A 17,120-nucleotide genomic window follows, 5' to 3' on the forward strand; every position below is an offset into this window, starting at 1 on the left:
TCTTTGGGAAGCATGTGCATGGCGTTATAGTACCAGCATTACGAGCATACAGGTTTTGGGAACCAGATGGGACACTGTGCAGCAGCAACTTCCACAGGCCTGTGGACATGGCCCAGGCACCAGGTTCTTGGCAGTTACTCATGTCCCCTAAGTCCTGGACCTCAACCCCCGCACAGCTGTCCTGCCCCTGTCTGTGTGGCAGAGCCAGCAACTGGAGAAATGGTTCAACAGTCCTCAGTCCCTATGTGCTAAGCTATCTGTCCAGGTTGGGAGGAGCTATGTCGCCAGCTGTGGCTCTCCAGGGTCACCAGAACCCAGGGACCACACAAGTCACTGCTCCTTAGGGGCAGAGGGACTACTGTTTGGGGCCTAGAGGGGTTGACTGGTGCATCACTTAGAGCCAGAGGCCAAACCAGGGACCACAGAGGGGGTCAATCGCATACCCAAATTTTGATACACCCTTGAACAAAAACAGAAACCACCTAAAGTGCTTTAAATTCTTCCAGCCATAATATACTTAAGGCATTTTTCTTTGTATGACCCAGCAGAAACATTACTTATATCGAATCAAAACACACACTTATAAGCAATGAAAATCATCACAATTACACATATCTTGCAGCAAACTTTTAAAGTATGCTGTCAAAACCACATCTTTGGATTACCATCTCATAAAATGACCTTTCTCTGAACTCATCTCCAGGGAGAGCATGACAGTGTGGTTTTGTTTGAAAGGCTGTGCCAGCAGCAATCTGGCCTTGGAGAGCATGTGCCCATGTTGCTGCAGGATGGCAGGCTCTGGGGAGACCAAACCTACCCTGCCTCTCAAAGGGTGTGGGTTGATTTGGGGCAGATTCCTTCACTTTAGCTAAGGCAATTTCTTCATCTGTAGAATGGGCACAATAATATCTCACCTGAATGGGACCGTTGCATGATACAAGTTTAGTACAAGGACACAGCCAGCACTCAATAGCTTTTATTCATATTTTTACTGCCCGAAGTCCTACAGTTACTAAGATGCAGGGAAAGGGCTTGCTCTTATGCTCTTGTGTTCTGCTATTATTTTTAGCATTTTTTTTACATTGTAATATAAAACAACATACATAAAAGTGCATAAATCCATGCAGTTTAACAAGTATTTGTAAAACCAATACTTGTGTTACCACTGCCGAGGTCAAGAAAAGGATACTAACATCCTAGGAGCATCTTGTAGGCCCCCTCCCTCCCCTGCCAGGACCCCTTCCCGCCAGCAGTAGCCTCTCTTTCCCACAGCTCCCAAGCACAGCTGCTGTGGCTCTTTGAGAAAAGCTCCTCAGGCGGTGAGCCGCCCTCCCTGCAGCACAACATCCTGAGCTTTGGAGGATTCCTGAGGACTTAGAGGTGAGCCTACCTGCCCTCCCATCCCCACGTCCCACACAGGTGGCGGATGAGTCAGCCCCCTACGGGCAGCAGCTCCTATTCAGGACAAAGGGACAGCTGCCTGCACAGAGTGATGAGCTCACCTAGAAGTCACAGTCCAATTCTTTTGCATTTCTACGTCTTCTGCCCATCTTTCCTAATCAGAGACCAAGTTCTGTTGGTTCTTTTTTCTCCTAACATCTCCAGGCTCTTTCCCGCGGCCCTAGCACCATACTTGCAGAGAGGCAATGGTAACTTGTTTCTTCACAGACTGCCTAAGTTTTAGACATTATGTCCAGTAAGGATTTTATTTTCTATCAAATCTTAATGCTGTTGTTTGCTCGTGGCCCTCAGTGTATTAATTCCTGACTTTGGTTTAATCTTGTTTTCGACTTTGTTCTCAAGAACAAAGTTATCTCAGGATAAGCTTGTCCATTTTGCAAAGCTTCCCCTTCATTCTCCAGTGCAGCATTCATGGAGCGCCTCTGCCAACATGGGAGCAGCAAGAGGCACAGGCCCAGTCCCCACCTTTGGAAGTAGGGTTTTGTGCGTGCGACAGGGGAGTGGGTGACCTATCAAGGTCACCCCAGCCCCTGGCCAGCGCACAGCCCCCAGCAATGACTCAACTACAGGACTTTCTGGGCTATTGGAGACCAGCATGCGGGGTGACAACCTGTGGCTGGGTAGTAACCTCGGTTATACAAATCTTGATTTGGGGAATTTTTGAAGATGTAATCCTGAGAACTCAGCATCACAAATCCCTCATTCATGACCCCAACTGGCAGTATTTCTGTAAAAGCACTGTGCTACAGAGAACGCCAGCTTTCTGGGCACAACCATGCAACCTCTGTGGGGTCAGCCCCTGGAAGAGATGCCACCATTACACAAAGCACTAGGAGGCTTCAGGAAAGCCCACTCTTTGGAGAGCCTGGTCACCCAGGGAGTCTGAGAGTCAGCATTTGAACATTTGCTCCTCTACATCCTGGGCACACCTGATAATCACTCATGTAGGTCGCAATAAATAAGGGCCTTTTCACGGAACAAGGCCTCGCAGAACAGCAAATGCTTAGTGAAAGCTTACTGAATTAAAGTTGAGTTACATAAGGCTACACTTTCTTGGCATTAAAACTGAATATTGAAGAATTTTTTAAGCTATTTTGGCAATAACCAATAATGAGCAAAAATTTTGAATTCTTACTGTGTATGACCCTGAATATTAATAGTTGAAAGCAAAAGCTTAGCAGTAGAGAGAGGTAATGTGTCCAGATGCAAAACTATTTTCCTATGAAATGACAAAAAGTACTAAGATACTTTTTCTAAAACAATCTATGGGAACTGTGAAATCTATTAAAAATTAGTCAGGTAAATTGTATTTCATTTTCCCCTAGATTAATCTTCCTGTTAATTTAGCAAATGAAAAAATTAAATTATCTTTCTGGCAAAATAAATATCTTAATGTTACTGTATAATCTTTTATAGTTTAGACCACACCAAATCAAACACAGACATATGGAGCAATCACATCTAATCTCATTAGTGTATAATTAAAAGGCATCAAGAGAGATGGCTAGAACACTCCACATATTAGAGCTACTTTTAACTAGAAACAGAACTTAGTTCATAGTATTTCAAACCGTCAAACTGACTTGGTGGAGTAGGGATGGTAATCAACACAAAAATATGACAGCATTTAGAACTGCAAGTAACATGTTGGCCTATAAAATCACTACAGAATTTGTAGTGTGTAATAGTTAAGAGTTAGACAATCTTCATATCACCCAATGCAGTCATTGTTACATATGTTTGTGCAAACATGTGCATATGAAGTCAAGTCTAAACGAGTCATAGGGTAAGAGCAGGAGTGAGAGGGAATAAAATGCTGAACACCTGGAAACGAGGGCATGGGATGAAGGGATTTCTGACATAGCTGGAAAGTAGAGATGTGTGGTGATAGTAGGGGTGAGAGGTAGGGAAGACAGAAAACTGAAGAGATAAGCCAGGGCGGTCCAGCAGGGTCTGAAAGCCAAGACAAGGAATTTGGACTTCATCCTGAGAGCAATGGAGGACCTCTGTGACTTCATCCTAAGAGTAACGGGACACCTTTGGGGGATCTGAAGTAGCGAAGTGACGTGATGATCTGCATTTGACAGAGATACTTTGGCCTGCATTGCAGAGAAGAGATCAGAGGGCAAGGGACAGGGGATTTGGAAGAGCAGTTAGGAGAGAACTACAGGTAAAAATGATAATATGTATACTATCCTTCAATGTCCACATTTCTGAAGTTACACACTAATAAGATGAAAAAATCAGATGGAAATTGTAAGTTGAAAGTCTTCTTGATCATTTAAATTTCATCCAGTGGAACCTCACTGCAGGATTAAAAACCCTTTGTCTTAGACAATTTCTGCAATGCTGCCCAGTATCTGTACAGGACAGAACAGATTTAGGATGTGATTATCATGTGCATGACTACCTCTCAAGGCATTTTTGAATCAAATGGGTTTTAATTACATTAAGGATAAAAGAACTGATGTCTTTTGATATTTCTAAGAAATAAGTAACAGCTCAAGAACCAGGAATCTTCACAATCCCCAGATCTTGATGGGTGGTTGAATGTATGGCTTATTTTGGCTTCGGAAAAATTTGTATTTTTCAGTAGAATGAACTTATCCTAACTAGGCAGTTCTTTTTTTTTTTTTTTCCCTATCTTGAAAGATTGAAGAACACCAGGAAAGAATAAGAGTAAAGGTCACCCCAGCACAGTCTTAATGATTTTGTAGAATTTTTTAGCTTGGGATTGAAGGTTTTCTTTAGTTAAGAAAAGTACAGTATTCATTTCAAGTTTATTTTTCTTTCAAACTTAAGGGCATACAGTATGTACACTATTACCTATGTTATGTAAATATTTATAAAAATATGCTCTAGCAATAGCTGGTAAGGATGATTTAAAATGCTATCACTAGCTTTCCTTAATACTTTAAAAATCATTCTGCTTTCAATTTTTCGATTACCTATAATAAATCTTTCTCATCTCTTATTCCTGAGGGAAATCACTGGAAAGGAAACTCAGCTGGATTTCTTTTGAGAAGGCAGATAAACTAAGACTTCTAAGACATAATTTGTCACTTAAAAGACATCCAGAAAAATAAAAGCTATACTGAGGATCTACTTTGTCAACTTTCTCAAAAACTCCATTTTAAACTCTGAATAATACTGTCTACCTACTTAATATAAGATTAACTAGATGGAGTCTAACTAGATAGATTCACTGTTGGCATAGCTTCAGGCAACTCATTGTTTTTTCCTTGTGTGATGTCTTGGCCTAACCTCAATGTGCAAGACTCATGCGTCCTGAAAGCCATGTCCAGAAGATTTCTGCTCTCCTTCATTAATGTCTGGAAGAGGCCTCAGTTACATCCTGCCTATGAGTTGCACATGCAACAGCGCCAACAGTGCTGATCCACCAACTTGAACACTGAAGGCAGTGAGGATCTACATGGATGGAAGAAAAGTGCCTGGTCGAGAGAAATGTGGCAGGTTTAGAAAGAAAACTTAAGGTTGGAACATCTTCAAAGAGGTTGGTTTGTATGCTTTCTTTTCCTGTATTTTAATCCAGCAGTTATTGAACAGCTGCATGTGTACTGTGTAAGGCAACAAGAGAATATAAACGAAGTGTGAGAACCATCTCTATTGCCCTAAAAGTTTTAACAGTTGGGAAGACAAGACACAGACAAAAGTTAAACAATAAGGCTGTGTGCAGAAATGAGAATTTGTGAAGCAGACTTCCGGAGTATGGAGTGGGGAGGACAGGCACCTTTCAAAGAGGAAAGAGGTAGCGGGGTAGCAAGACAACGGTGAAGAAATCACGGTAGAGGCGTGTTTTAGAGGCAGAGGACAGGGAAGCAACAGCACCGTTAGCAGAAATAGAGGTATGAGAGTGTTCAGCATGTTCAAGGCTCTCCGAAGAAGCCAGAGTGCTGCAGTGATAGCAAGTGGCAGGAGACGACACTGGAAAAGAGAGGCTTGGACCGGGTTGTGAAGAACTGTGAATTTCCTGCCAAGGAGCTTGATTTAACGTACTGGCAATGGGGCATCATCTAAGGTTTTAAGCGGGAGAGTGCGATTCACCTCATCACATATACATTTTTTAATTAAAAATGATTTTTGAGTTAAAAATGAAATTAAAAGAGAAAAAATGATGACAAAATGAGGCTGCTCTTACATTGGACGTCAATGTCTTTTTACAGCTCGGAAGCTTTCTATTCAATGCTGTTCAACATGCTGGTCTAAGAAAAGGGAAGGAGACGTGCCCTGTGTTGGGTAAGTCAAGGAATCTCAGGATTCTTTCCGTGGTCCTGAGATTCCTAGGAGCAAGCAGTTTACTGAGCTCCAGAAATCAGGGGGCTGAGGAAAATGTCAACATCAAGAGTTTTCACAGGCCACACAGATGTGGCAGGTGCCATAAGACAGCAGCCTGAGCATCTCAGCACCTCCTGCTGGTCACTCCTGCCCCTGCCTCTGGACCTCCAAGACCCCAGAGTTCCCAGGGATTACCCTCTCTGGCTTTTCCCCCATCCTCCCTGAAATCTGGATAAAGAACCAAGGTTAGAAAGTCAGTGACCTGCTCAAATTCACTCCATCAGGCAGAATAAGAACCAGAAGCTGAGTGCTTTCCTTAACATCATAGGGCCTTTGCCAAAGATGTCAACCTTCCATCCCGGGTACAGTTCCAGAAACCTGAATTTCCAAACTCCGGACCTTTCTATATGAACCTATGATGTCTGTTTTTCCCTCTTAACTTCAACTGACTTTCGGAGTTCACATCTTGACTACACTTTCCAGCTCCTTCTTCCTGTGAAGCCAGACTTCTGTTATCTGGGTCCCCTCTGAAGGTACAAGGAGGGGAAGAGTCTTGACCAGGTAGGTAACCAGGTTACCTAGAGGTTAGGTTATCAGGGTACTGCGTGGCAAGTTAAGAAACAACGAAGCAAAATGCCCAGAGGTGGGCAGTTAAGTCTGAGTACGTGCTCTGGGGAGGTTTGCGTTAATTATAGGCACAAAATTGGCAAAATCCGTTTACCATCAGCTACTATGGCAAGGGGGTGGGATGAGAGGCTAGACAGGCTCACAGCCTTTGGCTGCATAAGGAATGGATTGGTGTCCATGCTTTGGACTAGGGGGGAACACTTCAGCTCCAATTTTAAGCAGGAACTAGAATTTATGCTGAAATTTTTAAACTGGATCCCCATTTTTTGCCCAGTAGGGATCCTTCTGAGCTGGTATTCAGCTGCTGAACTGGATTTTAATCACTGTAGCATGTAGGAAGAAGCTGGGTCCCAAAGAGAATGCAATTTCAAAGAGAGCACAGAAACAGGCAGCGCAGACTTGGGCGGGAGAGAGAGGGCAGCCCACTGTGGCCACAGCAAACCTCAGAACCTAGTGAAGGAGTACAGAGGCTGCTGGGAAATAAACGGGAAGCACACCAGACACAGAGGCGGTTGCAGCTGCCTAAGCCAAGCCCAGGTCTCAGAAATCAGGGCACAAAGCAAGAAGGGGGCAGCCGGTGAAGATGTGATCTATGGGACAAGGACAGAGGAGACACGAGGAAGAGGACACAGCCTGGGCACCCTGGCTAAGGGTTATCATCCATCCCTTAGGGGAAAGAGCTCCAGGTTCATACCAGCACCCATTACAAATCTTTCAGCTTAAAGCCTGCTTCATTTGCCACCGAGGGCATCTGCTCCTCACTCACAGAGACCCTGCCATTCTCCCTGCTCTGCCCTCCCACTTCTTTTCCCAGCAAAAATCCTATTTTTCCCCTCTTCGTGATCCTTCTTCCAAAGTGTTCCACAGGATTTTAAAGTGTTTTCATTATCTGATTATCCCTACTTCTAGGAAGATAAGTTCACTTTTCTTCCAAAAGTACCTAGAAGGCAGCATGGTGACTTAACATCAGAAAAGCCCACGTGCTTTATAGTCCTTCTGCCCCCACCCACCCTTCCACCCTCTGGTCTCATCTCACACGGGCCACTCCCACACTGCTGCCCACCTCCTCTGGGTTGCCACTCCATTCATACTGGAGCAAGGGACAGTTTCTTCCTCTAGACCACAGCCCTCCCCCTTTCTAGAGCACGTTCCTTCCCTGGGGAAGGGGACAGGATGGGCGTAGGCAGGTAGAGACGCTGGCTCAGGGATGCACAGGGCATTGTACATTCTGGCAGACGTGCCTTGCCCTGCTCCGTCTTTATTCACAGGGATTTTTCTCTCAGGACTCCTATATTTTTTCCTTCCAATCTGATTTCCTTTGGGACACTCAGCCCAACAGAAGTATCTGAATATATATTGGTTTCAAACATCCCTACAGAGCTCCTGCTCCATCAAGTGCATTGAAAGATACAGTTGCACCTTGCTCTCTGTGGCAGTTAACAACTTCCCCAATGTTCTCTGGCAGTTAAGAGGTGAGTCTTCCTTGTACTCTGCAGCTGAGTCAGAGGTCATGAGTTCTAAGGTTCCTCAGCTCTGGTCTTGGATGAAAATGCCCTTTTACATGCATACAACAAACTATGTATAATTTTCATTTCTAAGTGTGTGTTCAGTCATTCAGTATATCATTTTGCTATCTTCACATAAAATCCCAAGTTAAAGAATTCTAGGTATTTGTCTCTGCCCACACTTGGATTGGGTAGACCTCAAGACAAGGTTCCCAGAGTTCACAAGCCCAAGGGGGTAGCACTCTTGTGCTACCAAGGCCCATTTCTGCAGGGGGTGAGACGCCGACACAGGCTGGTGGGAGAGGTCATGGAGAGGCTGGGCAGGGAAGGGGAACCTAGGGAAGGACCATGCAGGAGTCAAAATTCTCATGTACCTGGGTACACGCAAGAAGAGGATGTGATTACATTTTATGAGGGACACTGATCTGTAGTTTTCTTTTGGCATCATTTTTGTTTAGTTTTGGTATGAAGTTAATACCAGCATCATAAAATAAGTTGGAGAGTATTCCCTTATCTTCTATTTTCTGGAAAAATGTGCAGAATTGGTGTTAATTCTTCAAGTATTTGGCTTCTCCCATGAAATCATCAGGGACTGGAGAAATTGTTTCTTTTTTCAGTTTTTAATATTATGAATTAAATTTCTTTACTAGTTATAAGGCTATTCAAATTATCCATTTCATACTGGGTGAGACTTGATAGCTTGAGCTTTTTTGTATGTATGTATGTATGTATGTCTAATATATACATTTTATTAGATTCAGGTACACAACATAATGATTTGATATTTGTATATACTTGTATATATTGTGGAATCACCATAAGTCTAACTAGTTAACATCTGTCACTATACCAAGCTGCATATTTTTTTTTCTGCACTGCATAGTTTTATCTTTTTGCAGCATGGAATTCAAGATTTTAAGGCTTCTGGTGTTTGTCAGGATTAGAATCCTTGTTCCACCAAGTATTAGCAAGATAACCTCTCAAAACCTTGGGGTTTTTTTGTCTAGAGACAGTATCTTCCTCATTGGATTGTGTAAATGTAATGGATGATATTTGTAAAGTGCTTTAAAAATAATGCCAAACCCACCAGGAGGCTGGTCAATAGTTAGGAATGTAAAAAGTGGTGGCTGCCCGTTCTTGGCTCGGACAATAGGGTTTATATTCTGACAGGAGAGGAATGAGCCCCGAGGCCAGGGCCCAGGCTACCTGCTGGGTCAGTCTGGGGAAGAGATGAGGAAAGGGAAGAGAGTTCCAGCAGCTGGATGGAGATGCCAGTTTCTGGGGCAACTGTCCACAGAAATCTTGCTAGAGAGATTGAGTCACAAATTAAGGGTAGGGTGGGATAAAGCTCGAGAACTAGGTGAACGGGACACTACCCATCACTAAACTGAGATAGCCCATAAGATAAAGAGAGGTGAGTGGGTGGGGAAAGAAAACCAGTATGAGGCAGTGGAGGTGCAATGAGATTTGGATATGGATAAGAACTCATCACAATTCACCTCATGAGCCCCAGCTTAGTGGAGGAGGAATTTCCTTCCTCTCGTGTGGGATTTGGTATTGTTGCTACTAGACTGGAGGCAGGTGGTTAAAACGAAGGACCTAGTTGGATGCCAGCAGCTACCTGTCAAGATATTAGGGGGCAGCCTTAGTTTAAAATCTACCCTCTCTTCTGCCGAGTAGCTTGGCGATGCTTTGTAGATTGTGTCTGCCAAATTTTGTTATTGAAAACAAAAATGTTTTTAATATACACTTGAGATGATGAGCAAAATTAAGGTGAAGAGATTTCAAATCTCCTTCTAGCTAGTCAGGAAGGGTTTCAGGGAGAAAAGAATTTAGTAAAGAAAAGGGAGACAGAATTGGTTTGTGAAAAAGAGAACTCTGTTCCAGGTGTAATGAAAGGTCTCAGAGAGGACTGTGGACAAGAACTGAAGGAAGGGATACAGATATAGCCAGAGGGTAATAAGTAGCCCAAAGTTTGTAAAACTGGGATTAGCCAAGGAAATACAGGAAGGGGCTGGCAAGCCAAAGGGGACATTAAGGACTGAAATATTAGGGCTGGATCTTTGAGGTGAAAGTAGAGGCGATTCTGGGCTAGTACATGTGAGATGCTTAATAATCAGTGCTTTTCTTAATCACATGAACAAACGGAGGCAGAAAGGTTGGCTTCCCAAGAGGGGCCCCCAGGAATCTGGTTGAGACATGAGCCTCGGGGTGCAGCCCAGGAGTCTCTCTGACTTGTCTGGGAGGGACGGAGCTCACCGTTCAGAGACATGTGCTCTACAGAATGTGGATTTGTAGAAGGCCAAAAAGAAAGCCTCTCCTTTATATTTTCCCTTAACTTTGCATTCTACAATATTTGAAGCACACAAACCAGTATACATGAGTTATGAAGAAAAATGCACAAATGAATGATGGTACAGTGGTAACGAGAAAATGACCAATACACCATTTACGTTGTTTGGGCTCTTCCAGATTCCATTCCATTCACGCCTCTGGGCTGGGGCACTGGCTCTGTTCCTCTCAACACGAGGTTTCCTTCGCTAAGTCAAAGCAGCTGTCTAGCTGTTTTGTGTCCCAGCCATTGGCACAGGAGAAAGAGAATCTGGAATCTTTTAAAAAAATGGCTTGGAAGCTGCATGAATCACTTCTCACATCCAGTTGCCAGAACTTAGTCATTTAGCCACGCCTATCTGCAGAGACTCAAGAATTTACTCTGTAACTGGGTGGCCATATGTTCAGCTAAAACTTGGGGATGTTCTACTAGTAAAGGAAGGATAGATGTGAACACTGGGCGACAGTTCACAGCCACTGACATAGTTCAGCTTTACAACACAATGCCATATCGATTTTCAGAATGGGTAAATTGATTTACACCCTCCAGCAGGAGATAAAATTTCCATTAATACACATTCTCAATGATAGCTGTTGATTCAAATGTCTTACATTTTTATTTTTTTTTAAACTTAACAGGTGTAAAATATTTCATTATGATCTTAAGTTGCAATTCCCTGATTACTGATGTTGATTACTATTGAAGTCTGTTGATTATTGTTTTTTTCTTCAGTGAAATAAATTCCTGTTCAAATCTTTTGCCTATTCCTCCCCACCCCCACTCCCACTGGGTTATCTTTTTTATTCATTTGTTAGGTTTTTAGATTTTTGTATAAAATCCTGAATACTGACCATTTGTCAATTATATGTTGTAAATATCTTCTTGCTTCTATGGCTTCTCCTTTCATGTTATGATACTTTTTGTTAATATATGTTCTTAATTTTAACATCATAATTTTGGATATTTTATAGTTAAAGATTTATTGTCTTGTTTAAGATGAATCTCCCTACTTGAAGGCTGTAAAAATGCTCTTTCATTCCCTTCTAAAAGTTTTAAAGTTCTACTTTACATAGTTAAAGCTTTTAAAATACTTAGAATCAATTTTATGTAAGGCATGAGACGGGGATACGGTTTGGCCTGTCTTTCCTGCAGGTGTGTTAACACTCTATCACTTAAGTTTCTACGTAGGTGTGAGTCTTTTTATGGGCTCTCTTTAGTTCCACTGACAATATGTCTATCCTTACATCTAGCTAAACAATGTTTTAATTACCACAGACATAGTAAGTTCTGAGATCTGGTAAGTCAAGTCCTCCCATCATCTTCTGATCTACTATTTTTGTCCTTTTCTTTTCTACATATATTTTGGAGCAAATTATCAAATTTCTCTAACGAAGTGCCATTTAGCATTTTGGCAAGCATTGCAAATAATGTATACGTAAATGGGTGAAAACTGTTACCTTTACAATGTCTACAAGTTTACAACTCTTACAACAGTACTGATATCTTCACAACATTGAATCTGTCTTTCCATTAAGTATGGTATATCTTTTCATTTATTTAAATAATCTTTAATGTTTTTTAATAACATTTAAAAGTACTCTCTGAGAAGGTCTTGCACATCGTCTGTAAAATTTATTCACAGGTACTCCTTGTTTTGTTTTTGTTATTGTTATTAGTTTGGTTTTTCTTTTAAAACTACAATTTCTAACTTGTGTTATAGAAATTGTGTATAGAAATGAAACTGACTTTTGAATATTAACCTTACATTTAAACTTGGTTACCTCTATAATTTATTATTATAATTATATTGATAATTATATAGATTGTTTTGGGTTTTCTATGTACACAGCCTGATGTGAATAATGACAGTTTTATTTTCTCCTTTCTAATCCTTCTATTCTTTATTTCTTTTTCTTGATTTACTGCTCTGTCCAGGACCGTTGGAACCATTTGGAATGGACGTGGCAGAAAGGCACCATTCTCTTGTTCTTGATTTTAAAGGGAATGCTTCTAATGTTTCACCATTACGATGTTAGGTGTAGGTTCTGAGTAGGTCATCTTACTCATATTAACAGATTTCCCTTCTGTTTCTTACCATGACTTTGCCAAGTGTTTCTTCTTCCTTTTAATAATGAATAAGTGTGGAATTTTATCAAATGTTCTTTGTGTCCCTATTGAAGTGTCTGTACTTTTTTCTCCCATGTTAATGTGATTAATTACATTCAGATATTTTCTAATGGTAATCACTCCTGCATCTCTAGAATAATCCCAATTTAGTCAGAATGTAGTTTCTGTTCTTTATGTTACTGGATCTAGTATGCTTTTACCATGTCTAGGATTTTTTTCATGTAGATAAATGAGAACGACTGTCCCATAATTTTCCTTTATCATATGCTCCTTGTCTGATTTTGGTGTCACAGTTGTGTGGGCCTCAGAGTCAAGCTGGGGAATGTCCTCCTATTTTTCTGTTCTCTAGAAAAGTTTATACCATATGAAATTGTTGTTCTTGTATATAATAATGAAAATTCTGGAATTCTGAGAAAAAAAGTTTTAGTCAACCCATGTGTACCATTAACATTAATAATTTTCTTCTACTAACATACTAAATATTATGTTCAATTTTTAAAAATTGAGTGGTTTTAGACAGCATAAGTTTTCTTAGCCCTCCAATTTACTACTTCTTTACTGAAAGAGGTTTTATTTTTCGGCGCTGCAAATGAGGAACATGATGGCAGCCCCCTGGGGAAAGTTTCAGTGAGCACGACATATGCAAATGACGGTGCTGGCAGCGGTTTCACCTGGGTGTAACGGGCCGCAGTACAGTCACTGGAATCTTCTCTAGTTGCAGCGATGTACCTTTGCATACGTGTGTGCTTCAGCAACATCCAGACCCTGCCCAGACAGCTTTCGATTGTTGCATTTGTATTTTCTTTGTCACAGGCTTTGATCCTCTACAAAATGGGTCTGTTTTTGATCACCCATCAATTATTGTGCCTATTTGTTTAATTTTTTTTCACCTTCTCTATTGTAGCCAAGGGTTGATACACTGTGTCACTGGACATGCCTTAAGTTTGCAACAAATGTTTGAATTATTGTTTGGGGGTTAGTTTTTAATTCATTGATTTTTATTTAAAACAAAGTTGGATCTCTCTTGAGATTTAATTTTGAAAATAAGATTCCCAGATTGAAATTTTTGAACTATCTTTTGAACAATCCTTTAGTAACAAAACTTTTCCACAGACCAAATGATGCTTCTATCTGCTTCAGGTGTATGATGTTTCAGTTTAAATGATATAAAAAAGATCTGCATTTATTTCAAAGATATTGTTTACTTCTGTGGCAAAATGAGAACAATAAAAATAAACTCAAGAACCAAGCAAACTTTAAAAGTACTATACTGTTGTAAATTCTCAGTAGCAAAAATAGAATTGTATTTATATCAAATTTACAATTCACAGTCAATTTCAACTGACCACATGTTGACATTCCATGTTGTACACTCTAATATATGCCTGGAATAATCCATTTCTTTAAAGTGTGGTAGAACTTGCCCATAAAACCATATACATTACACATACATACATATACAATGAGTTCATGTAAAAACTGGTGAAAACTGAATAAGATCTATAATCTAGTTAATTGTATTGTGGCAGAGTCAATTTACTGGGTTTGATGCTGCACTAGTTATAAAAGGTGTCACCACTGGGGAAAGACGAGTGAAGGGTTCATAGAATTCTGTTCTCTTTTCTATTTCTTGTAAATTTAAAACTATTTCAAAGAATAAAGTTAACAAGAAAACACATGGGCCTGTTGTACTTTTATGTATTATTATTATTTTTATTACTACTACTATTATTATTATTATTTTCATCAAAGTATGCAGCATTTACTGCTGAGTCCAACTCACTGTTGCTCATGTTAATTAAGAACAGGGTCTTTAAAAGGCCTGCGTCAAAGAAGCAGTTTTCACATTTATTTTTCTTAAACTTTGCACTACAGAATTTGATCTCTGTGAGAATAACAATAATAGGTATTTTAAAAGAAAACCTTGTCTTGGATTGGAAGAATCAATATTGTTATAATGGCCATACTAACAATATACAGATTTAATGTAATCCCTATCAAATTACAGTAACATTTTTCACAGAGCTGGAACAAAAAATGTGAAAATTTGTGTGGAAACACAAAAGACTCCGAATAGCCACAGAGACTTGAAAAAGGAGAACAGAGCTGGGGGAATCATGCTCCCTGACTTTAGACTATACTACAAAGCTACAGCAATCAAAACAGTATGGTACTGGCACAAAAACAGACACATCAATGGAACAGGATAAAGTCCAGAAATAAACCACACACTTATGGTCAATTAATCTATAACAAAGGAGGCAAGAGTATACAATGGAGAAAAGACAGTCTCTTTAACAAGTGGTACTGGGAAAATTGGACAGCTCCCTGTAAAAGACTGAAATTAGAACATAGTCTCTAACACCATATACAAAAATAAACTCGAAATGGATTAAAGACCTAAATGCAAGACCAGATACTATAAAACTACAAGAAAGCATAGGCAGAACACTCTTTGATATAAATCACAGCAATATTCTTTTTGAACCAGCTCCTACAGTAATGGAAATAAAAGCAAAAATCAACAAATAGGATCTAATTAAACTTAAAAGCTTTTGCACAGCTAAGGATACCATCAGCAAAACGAAAAGATAACCTACAGAATGGGAAAAAATATTTGCAAATGATGCAACCAATAAGGGACTAATTTCCAAAATATATAAATAGCTCATACAGCTTAATATCAAAAAACAAGCAACCCAATCAAAAAATGGGCAGAAAACCTAAATAAACATCTTTCCAAAGAAGACATCTCAATGGTCAACAAGCACATGAAAAGATGCTCAACATCACTAATTGTCAGAGAAATGTAAATCAAAATTATAATGAGGTATCACCTTACACCAGTAAGAATGGCCATCATTAAAAAGCTCACAAACGATAAAAGCTGCCAAGGGTGTGAAGAAAAAGAAACCCTCCTACACTGTTGGTGGGAATGTAAATTGGCGCAGTCACTATGGAGGACAGTATGGAGATTCCTCAAAAAACTAAAACTAGACTTAACCATATGATACAGCAATTCCACTCCTGGGCATATATCTGGAGGAAAATATAATTTGAAAAGACACACATAGCCCAATGTGCACAGCAGCACTATTTACAATAGCCAAGACATGGAAACAAGCCAAATGTCCATTGACAGATGGCTGGATAAAGAAGATGTGGTATATATATACAGGAATACTATTCAGCCATAAAAAAGAATAATGCCATTTGCAGCAACATGGATAGATCTGGAGATTGTCATTCTAAGTGAAGTAAGCCAGAAAGAGAAAGAAAAATGCTAAATGATGTCGCTTATATGTGGAATCTAAAAAAAGGACACAAATGAACTTACCTACAAAACAGAAACAGACTCACTGACATAGAGAACAAACTTATGGTTACCAGGGAGTAAAGGGGGTGGGAAGGGATAAACTGGGAATTCAAAATTTGCCCCACTTGGGGAGTGATGGAAATGTTAGCTATCTTGACTGTGGTGGTAGTTTTATTGGTGTTTACATCTATCAAAAGTCATCAAACTGTACATCTGAAATTTGTGTAGTTTACAGGAACCATACCACAATGAAGGTGTTACAAATAAATAAATAAATAAATCCCAGGGATGTTACCTACAGTTGTCTGTCACCCATCTTAACTCTACATTAGTATAAATAATCTAGGTTTGATTATAATTAAAGACAGAATGATGGAAGATGTCATCTATACAAGGATGTCCACTGAACCTCACAAAGATGACAGTTTAATCCATCTACAAGAGGTAATAACTGAAGCATTACTGTAGCAAATCCTTTTACAAGCTTTGCATTCTTAGGTTTCTAATACTAATTTAAAATCACTTTGATTCATCTGGGACCATAACTTCACAGGTCCATTTCTAATTCCTGGAGTTTCAAAGACTATTCTGTGCTTTAACTTGAAGGTTTTCCCTCTGCTCCCAGGTGTAGAGGCATCTTTGTAATGGACTGGAGGAAACCTTTTTTGTCGTCTCTCCTGTCAGTGCTACACTATGTGCACCAAGCCCGCCATGTGGCCCTTTGCTTGTCATTTTAACGGTCGGCTGGGCAGCTGTTAATAAAGCAAGTCTATCCGGAAACACCATGATCAGAGACCACATTCAAGAGAGCCTCAAAAAGGAGCGACTAATGTGAGGCTTTTAGCTCTTACTGAATGTCACTCTTTTTAAAGTTGTAAGTGAAAGTCTCTGAAAAAAGTCACCTTGTGATAATGACACAGTTCCATCCACTTTTTTTTTTGAGATAAAGAGTCCAGTTTCATTTATGTAGTTTATTAAAAAAAAAAAGACTAAGAGTTAGATATTTAAAGTCATTGGGCTACTTTTAATTTTAAAAGTCTACTTCCAATGCTCTAAAATTGAAATGGCATATTGACACAACATTGTAAACTGACTATACATCAATAAAAAAGCATTTAAAAAATAAAAAGAATTGTAGCCTTCTGCAAAAAAAAAAATTGAAATGGCATAAACACTTGTACACTGGCATACTGGTAATTTCTTTTTCTCCCTAGATTTTCATGGATGTCTCAGGTGCAACCATACACACGCACCTCAAATCTTTGCAGTGAAGAGACCCCCCAACAATGATGGGAGAAGACATCCAAGCACCAGTGAAGTATTTGATGCTGCGAGGTCTCTGAAACAGATAGAACGAGTGCTTTTCTGTGCCTTTGTACAGTGTGAAAGTAGTAAGAGAAAGAGTAAACGATTTGGGGACAGTATTCTGGGATAATCATGTCCATCTGGTCTCGAG

General features: G+C 40.0%; 1 long non-coding RNA gene across 2 annotated transcripts; it reads left to right on the forward strand.

The window, feature by feature from the left end:
- Positions 1–7,716: 7,716 nt before the first annotated feature.
- Positions 7,717–14,024, forward strand: LOC116283341 (uncharacterized). 2 transcript variants are annotated; one of them, XR_004192925.2, is made up of 2 exons: positions 7,717–7,856; positions 12,157–14,024. It is a non-coding gene; the product is annotated as an uncharacterized lncRNA (long non-coding RNA). The 2 variants fall into 2 exon arrangements; XR_012058722.1 differs by lacking the exon at positions 7,717–7,856 and adding an exon at positions 7,902–7,982.
- Positions 14,025–17,120: the final 3,096 nt, after the last annotated feature.

This window comes from Vicugna pacos, chromosome 14, assembly GCF_048564905.1.
Source record: "Vicugna pacos chromosome 14, VicPac4, whole genome shotgun sequence".
Lineage (NCBI taxonomy): Eukaryota > Metazoa > Chordata > Mammalia > Artiodactyla > Camelidae > Vicugna > Vicugna pacos.